Here is a 22,615-nt window from a genome sequence, read left to right as displayed (position 1 = left end):
TGTTACATTATAGAACTCGCTTTGAACCCTGCTACATAATTAGCTGCACTAAACATCGGTATTCAATTTGGGAAATCTGTAGCCAAGTGTTTTATTAGAATTTCGTGGAAAAGGAGAATGTGAACAAAACCATAGAGCAAATAATCTGAAATGCAGTTAAAAATAATGAAAACCAAGCACCAGCCACATAAACACACCAGATGAAGACACAGCAAATGAAGATCATAAAAAATAAACTGGAATAAAAACATAGTAAGGCCAATCCTCAGCTGAAGTAAATAGGGACATCTGCACCAGGAGTGATGGAACCTTGGTCATTTGCATTACCCGAGGATCTGGTCTGTGAAATTTATTATAAGTCTCATGTTTAGGAGGAAATGACAGTAACAGTAAAGGTTTTTTGGTCAACTGGTTGTGTAGGGCTCCTGCAGAGATTTGGTGTTCTGACAAATGTCCTCCTGCAAATCCAGTTAAGTTGATTTAAAATAGCCCCTATGTGCTCCACCCTGCTGTGGGGCTGGCACGCGAAGACATGAGTCCATACTTAAACTGCTGCAGCTCACAGTCCATGTTTCAGCGTAGTCCTGTGCTGTGTGAGTTGGTCTGATACCGTTCACACTGGTGGGTGTGAGGCTGGAGCACACATCCAGCTTTGCTGACTGTCTTGTAAGATTGGCAGACCTGAGCAGAGAGGCAGGACACGTAGCTGGCTGCATCTTGAAGAGCTGCAGTTAAATTTGCTGGGGGGGGGATTCTTCAAGCAGTTAGTGTGATTGATTGATCATAAAACCCAAAATACTAGGAAAATCAAGAGAACAGTTAGTAGGGTTACAATTACTAGAATATGTCATGTACTTACCTGTAAAAGTCCATGTATTTTCATCTCCTTCCTTTGTCTTGCTATGTACACCAGCTCTGATACTAGACTTTTTCATGGTGTATCACCATTGCCTTTTTCAGTGCTCCAAGCCCCAATCAGTTTCCAGATCCGGTATGCAACCCACTTTTACTTGCATCTCAGCAGCGTTCTTTCGAATATATATAAAACCCAGAGTGCTTGAATTGTTTGCTCAGCCAACTCCATCAGCCCATCTGTTTTTGTCTCTTATTGCTCTCACTTTCATGTGTCAATTCCCTCATGCATCTTCTTAAAAACATATTCAGCTGCGCAAGAGATCTTCCCTTGCCTCTTTCAAGACTTTCCTTTAAGCATGCACACAGAAAAATACAAATCCTAATCAACTGCATAAAGTACTGCAAAAGAAAGGAAGAACTCTGCCTTAACAGGTTGTTGTATGGGATCTCTGGTCGTCTGGTGCTTTGAGAACTTTAGTTTGTGTTTTAACTTCCTGAAACAGGATGGAAGAGTCTGGTATGTGTCCTAGATGTTGCTGAATACGGTCAAAAGGGGAGCAAACACTATTAGTAATAAAGTTACCGTAAGAGCATGTCCAAATTCTGTACAGTCATTTCATTTTCCTCGCGGGGAGTGTCTAGCTTCCCGTGCTGTCAGTCAATCAGCGTGCTAAACTTATGGGGAAATGCTGCTAAAAAACATAGGGGAAAATGGAAGAGGAATGAGACATACAGTAAACCGAGGTGCTTTGCCCAAGGCAGGAACACGTTTGTGTGCTGGTGTTTACAAAAGGCCTGGCAAGGCATTGTTCAAAAGAAAAGAGGTGTGATTGTGTGGGTTCCTGTGGTGAGGCAAGGAACCCGGGAGGATTTCAGCCTGCTTTCTACATCACAATTTCACATCATTTTTTGCCAGGGCTATCTGGAAGGTGCTTAGAAAGCTAGCAGAAGGGAGCTCATTCTCCAGGAACAGTACCTGCCTGAGGAAGCACCAAGGTCAGTAGTGGGTGCCACAGAAGGGAATTGGAGGGGGCTTTGGTTAACGAAGGATCAAGGGCACAGCAAATCCCACGTCTTAGATAATAGAAGACCTATGGGAGGGTAGGGTGGAAGGAGGGAGGAGGCAGTAAGAGAAAGAAAGGTGATGATTAGGGAAAGGCTGAGGGTGGTAAGAGGAGGGAGACTTAGAAGAGATAGCGAAGAGGCAGCGTGGGGCAGAGGAGGAGGAGGAGGAGTGAGCAATGGATGGGGCAGATGGGAAAGGAGGGAATCTGGGCACGGGAGAAAATGCCCGAGAAGTGGAGGGGTAAGAGCCGGGGGGGGGGACACGGGACGGGAGAGGGGAAGGGAGGAATAACCGGGGGGGCAGGGGCGGGTGTCCCCGCGTCTGTAGCCGGTTTGTCATTGCCCTGCGGCGCGCCGAGGCCTGGAGTAGAACAGCTGGAGTGAGCAAGGGGGCGCTTGGGATGCTCCCTGATTAATAGCAGAGGGTCCGGGCCGTGACCGCAGGCTCGGCATGTGCTGGAGCCGCGCTGCACTTTCCCAGCCCCCCTGCCAGGATGAGGGGGGTCGGAGGGAGGGAAGGAGGGAGGGAAAGAGGGAGGGAGGGAGGCAGCGAGCGGGACGGGGCGATCGGCATCCAGCGGCAAACAAGCGCTTGCGGAGCGGCGGCTTCCTGGAAACGGCGCCCGGCTGGGTGACGGGCAGCGGCGATAAGCGGCCGGCTATCGGGGCCCTCCCGGCGGGGCCTGCCTCTCCGCCACGCCGACAGCCGCCTACGGGAGCGGTGCGGAGCCGCTCGCCGCGCCCCGCCGACCAGAGGGCAGGTAGGAAACACCTGGCCGCGGAGGAGCGCCGAGACGGTCCCGACGGCGACAACCGGGCCGGGAGACGGGGGGAGCAGCGCGGGGTGCCCGCTCCGGCTCCGGTTCCGGGCGGGGAGAGGCGGCCGCTGCTCCCGGTGGCGGGAGGTCCGGGGCAGGGGTGCGTCGGGAACGGGCGGGCGGCGGGGAGACGGGGGTCCGAGACGCGCGGGGAGGCACCGGCACCGGCACCGCATCGGTGGGTGAGAGCTGCGGGGCAGCGGGGAGGGGGCATGTCACTTCTAGGGGGGTGGGCTCCTTGGGAGGCTGAGGGCATCTGTACGGAACCTCGAAGGATGCTGGTGTTGCGGCAGGGGCCGCAGCGGAGGTGCGGTAGGTTTTTATCCGGGGGTGAACACATTCAGGTCAGGGAACAGCCAGGGAACCCCCCCGGGAGGTGAAGGGCTGGAGGGAGCAGGTGGAAAAGTAAGAGGGGCAGGACAACGCGTACGCCATCCTGTAGGGTTTGCGTTTTGGAGGTGTCACTGTATGGGCTGGTTGTATTTTGGTTAACTCTTTTTGTCTGTGCAGAGATTACCTTTTATTTGCTCATGAATGCGAATTGAGGTTTTGGGTCACAGCCCAGTTGCGTTTTGCTTCAGACAGAGTTTAATTTCCCCCTTTAAAAAGTGTTTAAATAAGTTGGGCCATATGGAAATTGAGTTGTTCATCAACCAAAGAAACTTGAAGGAATTTGAAAAATAAGGTTACGTATTCCTTGAGCCATTTCTTGAGTATTGAACTAGAGTCAGAGTACAGCACCAGTACTCAAAACTCCTGATTCAGTCATTTCCTTTGTTGGGATCAAGGCTTAATCCGTCTCTACCTGTGTTTTCACAGCTGTAAAATGGGAGCTACACCTATTAATGAGGGGCATTACATATTCCTTTTGGGAAGACCTTAATTAAAAAAAAAAAGCAGAGGAAGATCGTTTGTAAGGGTGGTAAACAATGCAAAATGTACCTGAGGGAACATTCAATGTTGAACGGAGAGACACCTCTGAGAAAGATAGGGTGTCTAAAGGAGCATGCGTATTAGAAACTTCTTCTCTGTTGTATTAATTTCTTGTGCAGCTGATCGCTTACACGCTGCTGCTCTGAATTCTGCAGAGTGGATGACATAAGCACCACATGTAGCAGTGCAGGAAAAGCTGGACAAAACTTGCCAAAATGGGATGGTGCTGTTACTGAATGGCAGGCCAAGCCTACTTTATGCCCCAGGTCTAGAGAGAAACTTGTATGAGATACAACACGTGTGATATGGTAGTGAACAACTACCTCAGTAAAATTTTCCTCCAATTAGAGTCTGGATACTGTTTAGAGGGATTAAAGGGCTTCCCTGAGATGACAGGTCCTGCGTCCCTACCTACTGCTCAATTCTCAAGACAGTCAGTAACTGCAGTGAAGCAGTGGTGTTTCTGTTAACAGCATAGAGCCAGGAATGGAGAAAAAATATAGGCCAAACAGTGAGTTATGTAATGGTATTCCCTAAGGGGTAGTATAAAGATGAGATGATTTCCTTCTGTCAAGACAAAGAGCAGCCATACAGTTGCTCTACTATGTTCACTCTAGCCCCGAGTTCCTTAGGAGCAATCCAGGCAGGGAGCTGGGACCCTGTAATATCAGATCCACTGATACCACTTTATTCCCTTCCACAGCTAGTTCCTTCACAAATATTCCTTTGCAATATCCTCCTAAAGAACCTGAGAAGTGGAATAGAGCTGTTATGGCCAGAAAGGGAAACCAGACTCAGTCAATGGGGAGGGAAGAGTTACGACTTTAATGTGTCTTTTTCTCAGGGGTATGAGGAGTGATGATGTGGATCTGTAGTGCACCAGGACAAAACGGAGGTTCTGTGCATAGAAAGTTATACAAGATAAAGCAAAGGAGTGAGAACTGTCTCAGAAGTTTTGTTAATTACGCCATTTGGCTGAAATAAATAGAAAGGTTAGATTGGAATTGAAGGAGGTATTTTATGTAAAATAGTAGGTTTAATATTAGTTAAATATACATACTCAATCTTAGCCAAAAGGCTGAGAAAAAAGCAACAGAGAGAGTTGAATTATCCAGATTGTTATTGGCCAGAACTGGATTTTGGAAGGTGATTGGCTGGTGACAATCCAAAATTATACAGACAGCAAGTCTTGCAAAGGACATCAGCTGGCCTTTGATGACTGCAGGTGCTCACGGTCCTGGGTTTAATTCTGATCATAAGATGGCGCCTCCAAAGTACAAAAGGGACATACATATTTATGAAATACCAGTTTTTATCCACTTTTTTCAACTTTTCCATTTTTGTTGCCAGTTTATTCTCCCTGAGCACAGATTGCTTTAAACCAGTATGTCTTCAGAGACAGAATGCCTGAAAACCATAATTTTTATTCAATTCAACTTTTTAGGGAAAAAAACTTGGTTTTCAGCCAATCAATGCATTTAATCATTAGCAATTTAGAGGACCAGAACACCAAGACGATCTTGTCTTCTTTGTCACTAATACAGAAAATACTGTAAGTATAGTTAGCAAACTGATTTATGTGTAACTGATCTAGATTTGAATTTAGCTGTTTCAAATGAAATAATAAAATTTGTTTCATGAGGAACTTAAAATGCAATTATTATTGGAAAAGGAACTGTGTCGGTGATATTTTGTTATTCATAAGATATGTTCTTTCCATGAGTTCATTCCTGATCTGCTTGATGGAGTAGCAAAAACCCACTTTCATTATTTTTTTAACTCTTGCTACTCCAGGCTGAGTTAAGTGAATGCAGTAGCCCTTGCAAATTGGTCTGGCCCTTATGTGATGAATTAAGATCCACAGCAGAGTTTGTATCTTGAGGTGTCAATCTCAGCTGCGCAGTAAAATATCCATAATAACTTTCACTGGATTATAGTCATATAGTATGACTTTAAGATTTCTTTAAGACTGACTTGTCAGGATTATTAGTGATTAAAAAAAACATTCACTTGTTGACTTAGCAAACTGAATTGGGGCTGTAAGCTTTTATTCTTGTTTTTCTTTCCTTTCTCTCTAACCAAATTGTTCCGACTACAAATTCTGAGAATGCTGGCATGCTCAAGCTGGGATGTCCAAGACTTGTGTTAAGCATCAATAGGTTCCTATAATTTCAAGTAAGGCCAGTAAAATCTGTTGGTCCTCAAGAGCTCAGAGAGCCAAGGGCTGCATGTTTCAGTATGGGTAACTAATAATAGGGGCATCTGAATTTAACAGACACTTCAGACATTTTGGCCTCATGTCCTCCTGACATATCTCATCTGCAAAATGGTGGTAATACAGTAATGTTTACGTAGTACTGGGGAGATGATAAGAAATCAATATCAATCTTTCTCCGTTACGTAGGAAGAGTTATATTTATGATTAGGGAATGAACCTTGTTCCTCTTAGCTGAATACTTTTCTCACTTATTTCATATGGTAGGAAGAGCAATAACAAAGCACTCGTCATTTTGTTTAAAAAAGCTGGCTTACAGAATGTGCGCTCACCACAAGAGTTTTCTGTAACCATTGTAGAAACATTTTTAAACTTGTAATTTTAAGCAATGCATAAATATAAGTAGCTAATATTCTGTGCACCTATGAAGGTGAAAAAGCTTACCTGATTACATGTATTTGCAGATCTCTCTCTGCTTCACATTCTTGCAGACCAGAACAACAACATAACTTTCTTCTTTCAGGATAGTTAATGTTCTGGCCCAGAATTATAGCACCAGATGTGTTGCCACAGAAACAATTTAAAGGGAGAAGGAATTGCGAGCAAATTGTCTTTCTAGTGGAAAATGTTTTAGAGCCTCTCATTGGTTTCTATGTGTGTTACATGTGTGCACAGCAGAGAATAAGGGAGAATTTTGCTTTTTTGTTTCATACATCTGTTAGCATTTTAAAATTCTCTATATAGGGTTGAAAATTGAAAAATATCTATTATGGGCATGAGTTACGTACCTCAGAGACATTTTTTATTAAATCCTGACTCATTTTTAGAAACTTTTTCCTTGAAAAGTGTGCAGTGTGCTAGCTGATTTACTTAGCTCCACTTGCAACTTGCTTTGGAAAATATTTCCAGTAACAGTTGTTTCTGTGAAAGTAGGGAAACATTTCACTATATAAAATTATCCCAGATTTTGACGCTGAGAATTAGTAGCACATTCTTACTTACTACAGTTGACATGCTGATGAAAAGAGGGAATGTATATAGGAAATATTTTGATTTAATCTTGCCTAGGAAGCCTTAAAGCAGCCAAAGCCCTTGATTTTAGCTAGCTTAGCTAGCTTTTCTTTTTCTCAGAATAGTTGCCACAGGATACTCTATTCAACATGTACTTTTCTCAACTATTAGAAAATTTTTTTGTCTGAACAAAATGCAACACAAATTACCTTAATATCCCCTTTTCACTTTTTTGACCACAGAAAGGCATCTTTATTCTACACTTTTGCATACTGTTTGGGACAGAATAACAAAAAAAAAACCACTTTCAGGAAGGCCACAGCTACAGCAGAACAGGTTGGAGCATGTAATAATTGTGTCAGATACTCCAGGTGTGGATACATCTAGTATTTGCAAAAAAGAGATTTTTCTTCTACAATTTATACTGATTTTTGACCAAATTAATTTAAACTAACAAAAATGCTCATGGAATTGTGTCTGCACTAGGATTTCAATTTTATCATAGACATATCATAAAATACAGCATCTGTAACTAATACTGGTAGACCTTTCTTGTATAAACTTGACTGAAGAATCTGCGAAAATTTTAAAAATGCCAAGATCCACGCATAAAGAGACTTGTTTCCACAGTTCTTTGTCATTCATGCCTTTGGAAGGTCTTTCTCACTGCAAATTTTGAAATACTGCTGGGTGGGTAGCTGAAGGAAACAGAATTGCATTTATCTTATCAAAAGCCAGGGTGAAGTTCGTGTCTCTTTGGAGTGATGGAAAAATTTTAGCATATGCATCTGTATGCATAACACTACCCTGTGATTTTGGAGGATAATGGACATAAAATGTTATGCCAAGAAGCCTTCTTTTATTTTTTGTTTGTTTAGTATTTTCCCTCTGTGAAATTTATTTTTTTAAAATCTTTTTTCATATAGTCATACTTTTAAATGCCCCTCAGTTTGGAAATATATAATTTATTCCCTTTGTTACTCATTTTTTATTCAAATCTGGGATCTTCACTTTTCCATTGATAAAAATTATTTATAACAGAAGTATCAGAATTTAACCAGGTATATAAGATATAGGAACAGTTACTTATGCTTATTAAAATAGTTTGACCTTATTTTGAGTGTCCTACAAGAGTAATCTTTTGAAATCTATCAGTTTTGGCATTAGATTGCATACAATGTCACACATTTGAGTTTTGGCAGGTTCACAGGCAGGTACATCACCAAACAAGATCTGCCATAAAGATAAGAAATTCATTTCTCTCTTGTATACCTTTTTCAGGCAAAACTCCAATTCTGGGTGTGGAAGGAATGCAGAGCTGGGCCTAGAGCTTTTGTATGCACAGGTTAGAAATGAACTTTCAGTGTAAAATTTGGATCTGAATCTGCATCCATATTTCGCTAGGAGACCACAGGTATTTGAATCCAGCTTTCTGGTTTGGGTGCTCTTTGGGACTGAATCAGTCCTTACATTTGCAAGCCGATCCAAACATCCCCTTAATTAGTTCACATCCCTTTTGTTTGATCCCATGAGAAGATAGGTTAGTCTTTCTTTAGGCAGTAGAGCTTTCCCAGACAGACATTGTAAACTAGAAATATAGGTACTTACAATTTTCTTAAAAACGTCCTTTGGCCCTGAAATTTCTTGTGCTTGGTTTCTATCCAGTATTGAATAAGACTGGAAAGTCTGTATAATGACAGTTCAGCTGCATTTGAGTTATTCAAGTGCATTTTAAAAATATGTACTTTCCACTTACATTTTTTCCATAATTCTCTGCACTTACATAACCTCTGTTTTATTATTTAAATTGTCATTCTCCAGTACTAGGACTCAACAGATAAAGAGGGCGGCAATTCAAAGACCTCAGTGTGCTTTAAAATCTTAATGTTTACTGCTTTAGTGTTAGCGTGAATAGGTTTGTAGTTCTACTAGTACAGACAAAATAACAATGTAAATAACCTTCAGTTTACCTATGCACTGAATTTCTGCCATTTTTACATTATGTAATTGAAATTTTACAAAAAGGGTTTAGAAGGTTTCTCCAGATTATAAGGAAGGATTTTGTTTGATGAGATCTCTAAAGTTAAAACAGTAGGCCAGGGTTTTCAAAAAGATTTGACACAGATATTCCAAATGCATATGCAGCTGTTTGAGCAGTTATTACAATAGAGTGTACATATTGGGTAACTGTGTGAAAATGTGGCTAATACTTGATCTAGAGAGAAAGTTCACAGACTTTTCTAAAGTTTTGAAGATAACTGACTTGTAGCAAGTTAGTTACCTGTTTTTTACAACGGAAGACAAAACGAAAGAGCAGTTAAAATGGATGGATCATGTCTAAAAATGCATTGGTTTAAGTCAAGCAGTAACATCACAGCTTCAGCATCACTATATGTTTGTTGTATAGCTATATATAACTGCACAGTACTGTGTGCCTTTTTTCATGCTTTTAGTACAACAGTATATGCCCAGACTTTATGAAAATCTGCCACTAGGCTTTTGTTATTCATTGTCTGAAATGGAAGCCCACACAGTGATCTTGAAGGTAATGCCACCTTTGAAGAGAGTCCTGCATGTAGAAAGCTGACGGGAAACACTACTTTAATTAACCACAACTCCCACTGAAACAATAGAACTATCCTTTGTGTAACTCTGCTGAAGTCATTGGATCTTGTTCCTAATTCCACTGAGGCTGAGCTGAGTTGTGCCCCTCCCTTTTTCTGAAGTGTTCACATGCCAATGTGTTGTGCAACCAACATAATTTGTTAACAAATAAAGAAGAATTTAAATAACCTTAGAAAATCAGCGCAGGCATCCCAGCTGCATGCAAACAAACATCAGAAGTGCAAAACAAGTAAGTAGCAGTGCAAAGTATCTCAAAATTGCTTGAGCTTGGGTTCTTCAAGAACAAAACCACAAGTCTAAGGAGTATGTGCTCTGCAGGAGAAGGCTTTGGATGGGAATATGTACTGCATCTTCTGGTAAGATCTCCAGTCCAGACACAATTTCTGCATCTGCCCAGCCTAGCTTGTTTTCTCCACAGCTGTAGTAATACATGATGAATATTTCCCCCCATGTGTATGAATTTGACTGTTTTTAGTTTCATTTAAAGCAATAAGCAAGTATTTGCTTTGACCCATAATTGTCAGATTATTTTTACTATACAGTAAAAGTGTAGCTTATTGTAAAATATCTCTCTTGAGTGAGCCAAGTCATATGGAGCAAACCACCATTTTTCTGTTGTAACATTGAATACATTGTCTGCCATTGCTGCTGTAACTATGTCAGGATCTGGATTTAATTCTGGATCTGAATTACTATATTGTTGGAATCACTTGTCAACATGTATATCTTGTACCTGAATGGCCATTTCTGAATTTTGAAGATCACCCATGAGTGATTTTCTGCCAGTAAGTTCTCTGGGCTAGGCATTCTCAACGACAGTTCTGTACAGGAACACAATTGTGAGTTCATAAGATCAATGATCCATGCACTGGTGGGTGGAGGGTCATGTTGCAAGTTTGGGAGAACTGCCAGGGGACATAGAACATCACAGGGACATACTGTTCTATCTACTGCCTCTCCAGCCAGGCATGGTTCCTCATTAATGGGAAGGCATATCACTGTTCTGCTTATAGCACCTTTCAGCATTCTGGACACTGCTACCATCATCTCAGGCTCATCTGGCAAGATACCTGATGATTATGTCTTTCACAAATCGTGCCTGTCTGATGCCAAAAAAGCAGATCAGTACACACATAGTACCCTTGATATCACTGGAGTCGTCACAATACTGTGATATTTAACTGTTTTGCCTATGTGTTGTCCTGAAATTTAAAGCTCTTTGCTGGTGATCTCATCCGTTACCAGGACTCCTTAAATTATTGATCAAGCAACGGCTATGTGAATATGGACTATGCATTTGGCCACCCATTTTTGTGTTGGATCTCTCTGCAGCTCTACCACATTCTGAAGGTGACATTTTGTCCTCATTCTGTTAGGACAATAGCAGCTGATGAACTCAGGATCAGTATGTACAGTGAACTGATTGATACCTTGAGTCTTTTGCTCATTGCTCTTGGGTAAGAGCTCTTCACACTCTTGAGCCAGTGTGCGTGTTAGCATTACAATTGACTCCTTCCATGTTGAAAGGGAACTAAGAGAATTTTCTTACAAGGGGCTCAGTTTTGTCAAGTGGCACAATCCTATTCTGTGGGAGTGGTCTCAATTATAATTGGCTTATAGGTAAGTAATAGAATCTGGGTAACGTAGACTAAGTCAATTTGCATCACCAAAATAAGTCTTGTTCTATGAGGCATGAAGGACTTATCCACAGATTTTTTTATAAACTGAGAATCGTGGTTGTTCTACAGTTGCCATGTAGCCATACTAACATTTGTTGTGCGCTTAAATGTAGTACTGCTATAATTTTGTCTCAGTTGAGGTTTTTTTTTAAATGATGTAGGCATATCACATTAAAAGCTTCTGCAGCTATATTGATATGGCAGTGTTGTATGCTAATACAATTTATTCTTTTCCCTAATGCTCTATAGCAGTATATCTGTACTAGCAAAGTCCTTTTAGTATCTAAAGAGACACAAGTAATAAGCCCCTCTCTACAGCTGTTAAGTCCCTGTCCATATTACAGATTCTTGCCCTTAGCTAAATTGGGTAAGGACTGTGAAAAATTGATTCTTTTACCAACATGGCTGAATTAGCAAAAGATGCAAGTATAGAAGCAGTTACAGTGCACACTAAACTTGTGCATGTGTTAGTACTAATTGGTTTAGGTCTGAGGGATAGTTTTAACTATGCTAATAGAAAGCACAAGTTTGCCAAGTTGCTCCATTCATTCTAGGAGAACTTTTGTAGTAAATAATACCAATAATCTGATGGAAGCGAAGTGCTGGTAGTATAGATACACAGACGGTGTTCACATTGAACTGAATATCTGCAGACTACTAGTACCTTTGAAAACTATACTAGACATATTAAAACAACAAAGCTTTCTTGTATAGCAGTATAGATCCATGTTACAAAGTTTCTGGCATAGCTAGGAGCGCTAAAAGGGGCCTTAAAAAATGAAACCCTTAAAGAGTTAGCTCTGCTGGCAAAATACTCATATAAGAATACTCCTTTTGCCAGGATTGCCTGTGTCTTTTGGGGAGAAAGGTGGAAACAAACTGGCAGAAGACCTCAGTTATCTTTTATGTTGGAGTTTTGTTGTTGTACGTACACATAGATGCTGAGTAAACCAGTCCAAGGTCTAAGAAAAACTCCTTGTGATGCTGAAAAATATGAAACACTAAGCAGATGTGGCTGCTAGTTACAGTAAAAGCTTTGAGTCCTCAGGGAACAAACAATTGGGTTCACAGTCTTTGAAGAAGTTTGAGGCAGAAAGCTAATTGATTTTTTTGTGCACAAAACTGAAGTGCATATTCATGAGTGACTCTTGCCGTGTTTGTTGATGATATTCATAACATTTCAAGGGACCTTAAAATTACATTAGCTTTTGGCCTAAATGCTGAAGTGGTTTGATCTCCACTGATCCGGCTGAGCAACTTCTGCTTAGCACTTCCACTTATGTCTGCCTTTTTTTTTTTAGCAGTGAGTAGCTCTCTTGTGCTTGGGCTGGGTGATGTAGAAGAGCCTGACATTTCCAGGAATTTATTATCTCTGGCAGAAGTCTTGTTAATGTCAGTTATTGATAAGTGGGAAAGTAAACATGTGGCTGATTAGACAGTGCACTTTCAATGGCTTACCACTAGTCTGATTTCATGTCACAGCACACAGTGGTCCTCCAAAGAATAATTCTTCTACCACTAATTAATTTTTTAAATTATTTTTACTGTATGATTTTGGTTATAACTTATCTACTTCTTGCTCCTTTCTAATGTAGAAATTTTTTTTCTTGTTTACAGATTTCAGTCACATTAGACATATTATCTAGTCTTGCTAGAAATACTTCTGATTTAAGAAATAAGTGTGGCAACTGTATTAACCTTTAATGAATATGAAAAGGGAGTTTTCACATGCCCAAACAGATTCTTTCTATTTGCTGACTGTGAAATATTTGAATTAAGTAGGAGTAACAAAAACACAGGGCTGAAGAAAGGAAGTTTATAAAGGTCAAGGTAGATCTGCAATCAGTTATTCTCATGGAAGGCATTACTACTCTCCTTTAGAGTTGTGTTGTCAGAACTGTTTATGTGAACTCTCCCTACCCAACTTCCAGGAAAATACCTGCTACAGAAAAAACGCTTGAAACAGTAGTCTTTGCTAAGCTGTCTTTTTTAGGCTGAAATAGGTTCAAGGGGCACTCCATGGAGTAGTGATCATTGTAGATTTTGTAGTCTTTCCTGGGCAAACTATGTCCAGAAGTCAGTACACAAGTTTGACTTTTCTGATTTTATAATTTTCAAAAGGGTATTGCTGTAATTCTGTTTAGGCTTGAAATAATCCAAAGCTGTCTTCTAGGTAGAAGCACACTGACAAAACTTGAAAATCTGGTTTAAAAGTAAATGTAGTCCAGTTTAGACTGCATTTTGCTTAACTGCTCGCTTCACCATATGTATCCTAATATACATAAGTCTTTCAGCTGTTTCCAAAGCCATCTCCTTTTGAATGTTTAATATTTAAGAACCAATTAGTTCCATTTTGTTTTGTTTGGATAGTTTGCAATTAAGCATTCTTTCAAGTGGGCTTTATTTAGCTAATTCCGTCACAAAAATAAGCTCTAAGGGAATGAAGAGAAGTTCAAGCTAGCCAATGTTTATTTTTATTATTAATAATTTATATTATCATAGTCCCTAGGGGGACTAGGGCCCCACTAAACCCAGTTTCCTCTGCATGTAATGACTGTGTCTCACAAAGCCTTATACAGCAGAAGCTTCTTTTTTGCTGCTGTGGCTTAGTGCAAGGGACCCGCTCTATACTGCAAGGGAGTGTACTGATGAAGAGCATATAAAGACAAATCAAGAATAATTTTTAAAAGAAGTTTATGCTAGGAACCAGAGGGAAAACCTGATGTGTCTTTTCTATAGAAAGCTATCACTAATGCATTTTTCCAGTGTGAGTGCCAAATCGTGACTACAAAGGTGTTCATCCTCTCTCTGAAGTTACAGCAATGCTCCCAGTGACTTTGATGGGAACAAGATTGGGCAGAGGAACGATGGTCCTAAAAAACTTATCTATTTCCGAACTAGCAGCAGAAGACACTTTATATTTTAAGAACACACTGATGGGCAAAGTTAGTTTAAAAAATTTCCATGTTTAGTCAGATTTCTATCAAAAGTTATGGTTTTCACAGCATCTGATCCTAAATAATTGGTCTACTTTATGTTTTACAGAAGTCTTGAAAGAAGTGATTTAGAGTCTTTTCACACCTGCTAAATGCAAAGGAGACACAGAGCCAAATCCTGGACTTCTGTAAATAGATTTATTTGAATAGAGTTCATGCAGTTTGTATAAACTGAGGATCTGGCCTGCTTCTTACGGGATATTTGTGTGAGTTAAGTGGATAGAACTGACATTGGGATGAATAGGGCTGCGAAGTGCAAGTGCCTTGAAGCTAGCCTAGTAGTGCAAATTTTCACCATCAGTGGAATTACCAACCTTCTCCCCTCCCCTTGTGTGGAAGCACCAGTCTTTTTTGTACTTTTTCCATAATTCCAAATTCAAAATCTAGACAGAAGTTTTCCTGACCTATCTGTTCCATGTTCCTGTCCTCATTAGTTAAGTTTAAAGGGGGTGAAACATCTGTTTCCAAGTACAGCTGTGTGGTTAGTATGTAGGCCTTTTTTTTTTCTTCCATACAAAAATCACTAAATCTGGCCATTTAAGACACAGATTTTATAGGAGCTAGAGTTGGGCTGTGCAAAGTTCACCTCATTAAAAACAAACCCAAACCAAATAAAAGCAGAGAATAACAGCATAAAAAAAATGTGGGCCATGAATGTCAGAGCATATGTATTAGGAATTGGTAAGAAATGAAGGGGAAAGTACAGATATATCCACATATATTCAAAGGTTCTTGGCTTTTTCCACAAGTAAAGTTTACATGCTTGTGGAGTGTCTACAGAAAGGGAACATTAGTACCAAACACAGTGTTAGGTTTGCTATGACAGCTACCCTAATTTGTTAGAAAATATAATGAGTTCAAGCCTGTGTTAGAAGAAACTGAGTAAATTCAGCCTAGATAACATGTTCAAATACACCAAATAATCTTTTTGAGGCTTTGGCTGTTAGCTGGCCAATGAGAGACATTCTAGATTGTCTTGATTTTGATGTCTCTTTCTGAAAAATACACCCTTTTTCATTATCTTGAGATAGGTACTGAGATTCACTAATCAGTAGTGGAAACACTGACTTTGAAAAAACTAAGTCTGTGTCTACTCAGCATTAAAGAAAATATTTTGCTTTAAAACATAAACCTTTTCTCTGTCCTATTTCCCTGTCCTATTTCCCTCTTATATGACATTTTGTATGCTTCTCTTTTTCCAGTGTTCTTTGGGATACGGATCCTAATTCAGCAGCTTCGTTATTTCTGTGGCACAAGATTGTCTTGGTAATGTTTATGGGAATAAAACGTGGTTGCCATAGGAAGTTGACTTAATTGTTTAATTCTTAATAAAGGGGACAATTTTCTTGATCAGACAGCTAAATGACAGGTAGTTTCTCCCGCTTCAGAAGCATGCCCCTGGACATATATCGGCATATTGTGATTCACAGACTTCAGTTTTTGAAGATATCAAATACCCACATACTGTTGAATATCAAATTTCACTAGTACTGGAAGTTTGTCATCTGTTTTGGTTAATATGTTCTTCTCAGTGTAATAATCAAAACATATATCTATCCATCATGGTGGTTTCTATTGAAGCTTAGGCTGGGACTTTCCACAACACTAAGGCTGAGATAAAGGACCGTCCTTATTACATAATTGACCTGGAAATGGGCTTTTAGGAGGCTCCCGCATTAGCTGATGGATGGAGACAGTATCACACCTGATAAGTCTATCCGTAAAATACATTCAGGCACAGATTGGGGAAAACAAGGAGAATGAGATGTGTATTAGAGAAGAATGTTCCTTGGGGTTCCTAATTAAAAAGGAGGAACCTCTCAGGGACAGAACTGGTACCATTCAGTGCCTTGCTGCTAGGCAAATTTTCCTTTGTCAGAAATGGAAGAGCCTGTTCATCACTTGTAAATTGCTCTCCCTCAGCGCCATCTGCTTCTTCTCTTGTTAGGAATTTGTTTTTAAGTATTCATTATAATGTAGCTAACTGCAGACTCAAATTCTGCCAAAGCTGAAAAAGCTGCAAGTCAGGCTAGCGTGTGGAGCCTGCCACATTCCTGAATCTCTGATTCAGGCTTGCAAGTTTGTCATCAAGTTTGAAATTGAAACCAGAGGAGCTAGCAGCAAGCCCTGTGCTCATAAATCAGCTGATAATGGGTGAATTGTTCTGTGCCTTCCCCTGAGGAGGAAAGCAAAACTCAATGCAAAAGTACTCACAGCAACCAAAAGACTATGATGTAGGCAAGCATGGAGAAACTACATGTGGCTATATATGAATATGCCACATACTGGTAAAGGAAGTAAACAAGGATTTTGGTTATATGCAATCACTGATTCTTTTCTTATTACAACATTACCAAAAAGTTACAGTGGGATTTACGGCCAACCTTGATTCCAAGTAACAAATTTTCATGAAAGAAATAGGCACAATTCATCAGTGTGTGACCCGTGACAAGGTCTCCTTTGTGCTTCATTTGTGTGATATCTGCTGCCACTAGAGGGAGGTACAAAATTGACCACAAAATTATGTCTTGAAAAATAGTTTCCAGGTCATTAACTAAGTGCAGGCCAACATTTGCTGCCGAGATTCTACTGGAAATCTGGAATAAATGACTGATTAATTTCCTCTGGATGTCCACCAGTGTCACTGAGAATAGAACTTGGATCTGTATGCTTAGATGAAAACTAATTGGAAATACAGTAACATTTTGAATCGCAGGCTTGAAAAACAGGTCATCTTGGACTTGAAAGTTGAGTCCTGTGTTCAAAGAACTACACTAGAAATGGTTACATCAGAGACACTACCTCCAGCACAGGAGAAGCTATCTGAGGGGATTGCTTATGATATTTAAATTTATTGCTGCATAGGAAACCTGGGCTCCAGAACTTCATTTCCAGAAGCTGGCATAAAGTTATAGAAGGGCCTAATGACTAAAGCAATAACTTGGATCAAAGCCGTTTATCTGATTTTCTTTTTATGGCTTGAATATGGCTAGGAGGAAAGTATGTCAGATATGCAGTATTTAAATATATAAGAGTTGAATCTGCCTAGATAAAATTTGCAAAAGTACCAAAACAAGTTACACACTGAAGCCCCATCTTTCTAAATAATGTAAGCTATGAATGTAATTCTTATTAAAAATCAATTGAACTAGCTCCTAAGAGCCTAAATTACTTTTGAGAATGGGATTAGATTCCTGAATCATTTGAGATTTTCAAAATACAACCTGACAGATGTAAGTTGGTGCAAAGTAAAAGGCCCGTCTAATAATCTGAGTTAAACAGGTTTAAGGCCAAGAAGTTCTGTGGAACACATGTGCAGCTATGTAGAGAAGCAAAATCTTCCACTTGCAGCTATGTAATTGCTCACATTGCTCAGTCTTAAAACAGCAGAAATGTCTGGTGAATATGAGTGGAAGAATGATTGTTCATGGCTCTGTACAGCTATATCCATTGGACCTTACAGCACTGTAGCTAACCATATCTCTTTGGTAGAAGATGGTTTCCTGCATGGATTGCATTTTCTTGCAAAGACGACTGAACATGTTCAGCTGTCTACGTTGTTTTATTCCCATTATAGGAACCAGCAGGGAGAAAGAGATGAGTAGGGGTGAGATGGGAGAGCAGGCAAAGTGCAAGGGAGAAGCAAAATTTACGTCTTAGTGCTTCAGAGATGAATGATAAAAATTCTAAGGGGAAGATTTTCAAAAGCTTGTCACAGGCAGCCATTTGTCTCCAGTACCTCCATTTTCATAAATCTGTTTTACCATATAAAAACAAAACATCAAACATATTTTCCATATCTGTAACTGCAGTGGCCCTTCCCCTGTCTGTGTGGTGGACTAGTTACAGGTTATATGTGTTGGTGTGAGACACCAGTTCTAGATAAATGATATCCACAAGTCAGAATTCCTATGTTAAAGTGAATTACATATAACCTTTTCAGATTCTGTTGTGAATCCTTGTGCTGTGAATCCTTTCCACAGAAAGGATTTATCTGAAGAAAAGATCCCTATTTGAGTGTAATGCTGTGTTAAAATAGTTATATTGAGATGTAGCATCAAGGGCACTTTCTGTGTCCCTAATTCAAATGACTTTTTATCTCTAGAAAAATAACCAGAGAATTTTTTCTTAGTTTTGCCAATAACTGTATAAATAGAATGTTTGTCTAACAATTGAACAAAAATGCTTAAAATTGAAGGGGGTTTAATCATAAATTTGGAATGTTTATCTAGCAAAGTAGACATTGCTGCTGAGGTCAATGGTTTTTCTAAAGAATGCTCAAGAGCAAAGATTAAATATAGTGTGTATTTTCCCAGTGGATTCAACACTATACTGTACACAAGACAGTCACTTCATTCTTTGTTCAGTCAGCCTTCATTATATCTACCTTTAGAGTAATTAGGGCTGAGTCATGATGTTACTGCGGCTCAGGAGTTTCATTCATTTTAGTGGTCTGTATTCTTTAGATGTCCAACGCTGCAAAGTAAGTGCCAAGGTCCAGAAATTTCCAGCCTGTTCCATGGTACATTAAAATCACAAAAAGCTTCAGTGGGTCAGGCCCAGATCAGCCCCTAAGGCTTTCAAAATGTTTGACGGTATTGTAGTACATTGTGGCAATCCGATTTTTTTTTCTTCTTTATCAGTGTCATGAAAGACTCAAATGCCATTGTCTGCCACAAGTGTTTTGAAATGGATACCACCCATCAAAAGCATTCAGAAGTGTTTGTTAGTTAATTCCATTGTTCCTGAGTTTTGAAATAAATGAGAGGAAGAAAAATAATTGTGATTACATCAATGTGATGGTAGACAAATGTAGCCCAGTTTGCAAAATCAGTCTTAAATTTGACTTATGCTAGAAATTTTCTGATGTAACTATGTTAGGGTTGTCTTTTCACCTATGAAGTGTTTGCAATGTATATTTCTATCAGCTAAAACCTTAATACAGATGCAATTATAGCAGCAAAACAGTTATTGTGGTGGAGTTCATAAGAAATTCAAGGAAGTGGAATGAGTAACTTAGCACCGTTGACTGAAGGTTTTTTCGAAACAGCAGATTAGTTGGAATCACAGATCATTTCTAGAGTAAGTCCACAGAATGTCTCTAAAGTCCCTAAACGTTCATCTGCTTAATCACTGCTGATTTTTGTTATGTACAATTAAAATTGAGTTTCAGTAGAAATGGTATAGAACCAATACACATTAATGGCAAATTTGTTTGGCTGTCATGGAGCTGAAGTTAATTTTATAAAACCATGCTCTAGAAAGACATAGATTCCAGGTGGCAACCCTACAATAAAATCTATGTACTATGCTATGCAGAAATCCACTTACTAAGAGGATTCTCTGTATAGGCATAAATTTAAGCCACGTATATTAGGGTCAAGGCTGCAGTCCCTCCAATAAGATGTTGAGCATATCTGATACTGAGAAAAGAATTATGTTGTGATAATACAGAATGAAATCAACTCTTTTTAGATTCCACAATTAGAAGATAGAATGGCTCTATTGTCCTTCCAAGTAAAGCTAGTGTAATATTTACAAATAAAATTATGTATAAAAATAACAATAGTCTAAAAATGTAAGGAGAAAGTTAGCATCAGGTGGTGTAAGACAAATTGTCATGATCACATAATGTATCCAGAATCACAAACATGATCCTAAGACATTGAAGCAATTGACATTTGATAGTTTGTGTTCGGTCACTGTGTTTATTTTCTGTAGTGACTAATAATTTATTTGATTTCAAACTGGCTTTTATTTTGTTAGGCAGCCGCTGCTTGCTGAAGCCAGTGAACAGCGGGTACTGACATACTAGTGAGATACATAGCCACTTGTTGGCTAGGCTATCAACTCGACGTGTGTGTCTCCAATTAGCTGAAGGAAACAGAAGTCTGGTACCGTTTCTTGCAGACACACAACTAAGAGCGAGTGTGTGTCTCTTAACCAACTAGTCATTCGCAATTGGAACATTATAAATTTTAAGGAAACATGAATACCTTACTCTAGCAACGGTTCACCAAATTCAAGTGAACCTCTTGGAGATACTGAAAGAAAAACATGGCTACTAATTTAAAGTACAAAGCACAAGCAGAAATATTTTGCAAGAAGTCGGTGAGTCATATTTTCCTCATAAAATTGTTGAAACCGTTGTGCCCAGAAACAATTAAATATGTGACTAGGGCTGGAAAAGTTTAGCCATAAACACAAACAGACACCAGTTTTTTGTTTGTAGAGGATGAAGGTCATTTGGCTCGAGGAATATCCTAATACTAACAGAGACAAAGCAGAACATGCAGTTTGAGTGTACTCGCTGCTCCAATGTTTGGTCCTACATACCTGGATACTTGGTAACACTGAAGGTTAAATGCTAATAGTCTGTTATGGCAAATCATTGAAACAGGGACAAACAAACATACCCCTTTAATTTGAAATAAATACTCTTTTGATTTATATTAAAAATATATTACTGAGACCTGAAGTCTCAATCTTACAAAACTGCATGTATTAAAATGTTGGAGTCGATTAGTACCTGGCAGTTTGGAGGTCTATTTATGACTCTCAAACTTTGTAAGACTTTTTCGAGACTCCTTGTTTTTTCTAGTAGTTCAGTGTTTCTATTGCCCCTGGCAATAGACTCCTTCAGTTTGGCCTGATATTTTTGTGCTCTACATATGCCAGCCCCTAGCTAGCTACCGTATTCACGTTCTGTGCTTTTGGGGAAGATTAAAAGAGAGGAAGTTCCTCTGCTCCCAAGGGTATAATCCCTGTATTTATGAGATTTGGAGACGCTGGCCTACGCAGCAGAGGTTACAGGTTGGAAGACAGATTTGAACTCAGCTTTGTCGGGGGGTCCTTATCTGATTTATTGCTAGCCTAAAGGGAGAGTTGAATTTGAGATGTGTCCAGATGCTTTTTCTCAGGGGTAGTTGTAATGTAGCTCAGCACTTTTATACAGACACTCTGGCGAGCAAAACCCTCTGTTTAAACAACTGCGATTATAAATCTTTCCTACAAATAAAATGTTGTCTTGACATCCTACTTATGGTCTTCTACTCAGAAGTGTGAAATGAGCTGTAAGATTTCTAGGTTGCTACAAAAAATCTATGCAGGTGTGTACCAAGTGTGATTTGACTTTGTTGACATTATTTCAAAGTAAGAAAGATAACCCCTTTAATGGTGCTTTCCTAACATTATTTAAATTCTCTTCCTTCTTATAAGAGGGAACTGTGAAAATGTGCTTGTGAATTGCTTTTGAATGTAGCTACGCGTTACAGCAGAACATGACACGGTCAGTGGCCTTGAGGACTAAGCTTTGTGCAGCTAAAAAAAACAAATGCCCCATGAGAATTTTTAAATGCTTATGGCTATGCACAAGTGAGGTCCAGTTCATCTCTCATTTCTACTAATTTGCAACAGTGTATCTTCTTGAAGTCCAGAATTATATTTCATTTATAGAAATACATGTGGCAACAGAATCAAGTCTAGGCAATTTAAGCAATCTATTTCTTTCACCAACTGAGTTTTGGGGTCTGTACATTTCCATCTTAATTCTTCACATCTAGAGTTCAGTACCACAGATTTTTACTTTGGGAGTCTTTTCATCATCTTCTACTTTCTGTTCCCTGTCAAAGGTCTGCCTGTTTTTGTTTGTTTCCCATCTATATCCTTCAAAGGCTTTCAGTCTCATGCTATGCAGGCTTTAGGAGTCTTGTAAAATTACACAGCTTTTCCTGCACTTTCTTCCTCCCTTTTACTCATGAACTAACTTTTTTAGGTTAGAGAGCTGAAGAATAGATCCTGGGAATCTGGCTTATCCTTGATGAGGGATGTGGTCAATGACCATGAGGCTGTTCCTTTTATTTCTTCTTTTAATAGCTTGTTATGCAATTACGTTTTTCAGTAAGTTGCGTGGTTTTTTCAGTCTAATGATCCTTTTGATGGGGTGACTGTTCACAGGCTTATAAGCATCTGAAAACTAGAGGAAAGAATGGAAAATATTTTGAAACTTCAGCTGTGATATGATGCAAGTACAATCTCTGATTAAGGGTGTTAAGGACACCCTTTCAAAACAAGAGAACATAAGTGCTGTACAGTTTGATTAAAATGTGATTAAGATGCACCTGAATTTTTCCGTGTAACAGATTTCTTTTGGTACTACTGAAGCTATGGAATCATGTGGACTTTGTTGCACTGAGATACAAAATACCTAGCCATGCCCAACACCTCTTTTGACAAACAAGTTAGCTTGCAAAGCAGGTAGCTGTTTGGCTCAAATTTATCATTTTCACATCTTGTTCCAGAATATTTTGCCTCTTACACAGAGGTATTCATGCACTTGGCACAGCCTGTAGAACAGGCAAAGAAATGGGAGTCTTAGACCTCAGCCCAGGGAGCTGACTGAGCGGCTTCTAATGAAAT

The 22,615-nt window shown here is 39.5% G+C and overlaps 1 protein-coding gene across 7 annotated transcripts in view; it reads left to right on the top strand.

The window, feature by feature from the left end:
- The first annotated feature begins 2,143 nt into the window (after positions 1-2,143).
- RIPOR3 (RIPOR family member 3) overlaps positions 2,144-22,615 on the top strand; it is a 54,105-nt gene continuing 33,633 nt past the window's right edge. For 3 of the 7 annotated variants that reach the window (XR_012648794.1, XM_075019243.1, XM_075019226.1), the window contains exon 1: positions 2,493-2,681. The gene's annotated coding sequence lies outside the window, so the exon portion shown is untranslated. Of the gene's footprint in view, positions 2,162-2,492; positions 2,682-22,615 lie in introns of those variants that run through there. The other 4 variants (XM_075019217.1, XM_075019198.1, XM_075019207.1 and 1 more) reach the window with 3 other exon arrangements.

Source organism: Buteo buteo, chromosome 2 (genome assembly GCF_964188355.1).
Source record: "Buteo buteo chromosome 2, bButBut1.hap1.1, whole genome shotgun sequence".
In the NCBI taxonomy this organism is placed as follows: Eukaryota; Metazoa; Chordata; class Aves; order Accipitriformes; family Accipitridae; genus Buteo; species Buteo buteo.
The sequence above is the reverse complement of the archived record's forward strand: the minus strand, read 5'-3'. Positions and strand labels throughout refer to the sequence as shown.